Consider the following 1,729-nt stretch of genomic DNA (forward strand, 5'->3'; position numbering starts at 1 on the left):
CAATATAAAAATTGTATTTTCAATTTATTTTGGTGGATTTTATTAAATTAAAAAGAATGTATTTCAATTATTGAATCAATATTCTGACCTTAGGCCTAAATTCCGATGTTGCTCGAAAAATTCGTAAATTCTAGGCATATTCTAACCTACTCAGTAAGTATACTTACTACCTAGGCAGGCTTATGGCGCCTAAGTCTGCCTAGGCCTAAATACTGTAGCCTACACAGTGGCTGTAGGCCTATCTAACCTAGACCTAACCTCACAATACGATATTTTCAGCTATTGTATGATATTCCTCTCATGAATTAAATTTAGGCTTTTTGAGATTCGCGAAAGTTTAATGTCGCGAAAACGGCCGGAATTATCAATTCGCGAAAGTTTCTAGTTTACAGTATCTATTTAGGCTAGGTCTATGTATGAAAAATATGTAAAAATATCAACTTTTTTACGGCTCAGTAATTGATTCTGAAAACTGTTTTTAAAAAAAATGATGTAAATGCCATCAAATGGGCTTAAAAACTCTAAAACCCTGGAATGCAATGGCGCTTCTCCCCCTTGACCCCCCACCAGGGCTCTGCTCCTGGACCCCGATGGGGGCCTAGGCGGCCCCCTATACCCCAGCCTATTTCAATTTACTCTCCTGTTACTTTCAAATTTCTCCTGCTACTCAAATTCATAAATAAACCCCTGCTATAGGACTAGGCCTAGGCTAGGCCGGCCCTAGCCTAGGGGTAGGCTACATAGGACTAGGCCTAGGCCTAGGCTAGGCCGGCCCTAGCCCAGGCCTAAGGGCAGGGGCCTAGCCCTCCAAGTGAAAATGCTTTTATTTTAACCCTTTAAAACGTACACAAAATCTTTTTTTTTTCTTCTTAGAAAGGAGGGTATGTTGTTTAAACTCCTTTAGTCCTTATTCATTATACTTACCTATATCTGAAACTCACATGTTACAAACTGAAGGCTGCCATTCAAACGGATTCGGTGGTCGTGTCAGCGTTTCTGCTGACACGTCAATGCGTTACAGATTCACAATGTCAACGCATTACATACCGAAACGCGATAGGAAATTTAAACCCACAAAACAAAATCAAGAGAATTACCTAGGCCTGCATCGATTTTTCACGGGATTTGGATAATTACCTTTCTAAAAGTTGGTTTCTATTGATTATTAAGTACTACTACTCTCATGTGGTAACATTTTTTCACCCGTGTGGTCCCGTGTGTTCCGTGTGGTATTTAGTAGGGCCCATATCTAGGCCTATAGGCCTAGGCTAGGACTATCTTTGGCATATAGGAAAGAACTATCTTTGGCATATAGGAAAGAGAGCTCTCTGTTTCGGCTAAGCCTAGGCCATAGGCAGGGACCTACTGGAGTAGTAGTAGTACTTGACCTACTACTAGGCCTAGTAGGCCTAGCCTATGATCTCACACAAATTCATTTACAAATTGTGTTTCAGTTATCCCATCATCCCGTCAACTGGTGTGATGCGTACCACCATGGCCATGTCCAGCAAAATATAGTTTATGTTAAGAAGCTCATTTTTGTTTTCTACCCTGGCCTGCGCCAGCAGACATGTTTTTCAAAGCTTTAATTAAGTGGGGGCCCCAATAGCATTTCTTTCCGATCATACAAAAATCTGCATATGTTCTGCCAAAAAGTGAGGGGGCGGTCCTGCCGGCCGTTACAAGGTCTCTCGGAAGTGCCTCTTCAAACTTGACCTCTGAATATATA

At 41.4% G+C, this 1,729-nt stretch overlaps 2 protein-coding genes across 3 annotated transcripts in view; one reads left to right on the forward strand and one right to left on the reverse strand.

Annotated features, from left to right (window-relative positions):
* LOC117116134 (DDB1- and CUL4-associated factor 13-like) overlaps nt 1-1,729 on the reverse strand; it is a 25,032-nt gene that overhangs the window by 14,089 nt on the left and 9,214 nt on the right. The window contains exon 1 of one of the 2 annotated variants that reach the window (XM_033260113.1): nt 925-1,027. The exons of the other annotated variant lie outside the window; for it this stretch is intronic. The gene's annotated coding sequence lies outside the window, so the exon portion shown is untranslated. Of the gene's footprint in view, nt 1-924; nt 1,028-1,729 lie in introns of those variants that run through there. 2 annotated transcript variants of the gene reach the window in all.
* The window catches only part of LOC117116135 (translational activator of cytochrome c oxidase 1-like), an 8,103-nt gene that overhangs the window by 369 nt on the left and 6,005 nt on the right, over nt 1-1,729 (forward strand). The window lies entirely within an intron of this gene.

Source organism: Anneissia japonica, unplaced genomic scaffold (assembly GCF_011630105.1).
Source record: "Anneissia japonica isolate Jap-2015-1 unplaced genomic scaffold, ASM1163010v1 scaffold287861_len940595_cov192, whole genome shotgun sequence".
NCBI classification, from domain to species: Eukaryota; Metazoa; Echinodermata; class Crinoidea; order Comatulida; family Comatulidae; genus Anneissia; species Anneissia japonica.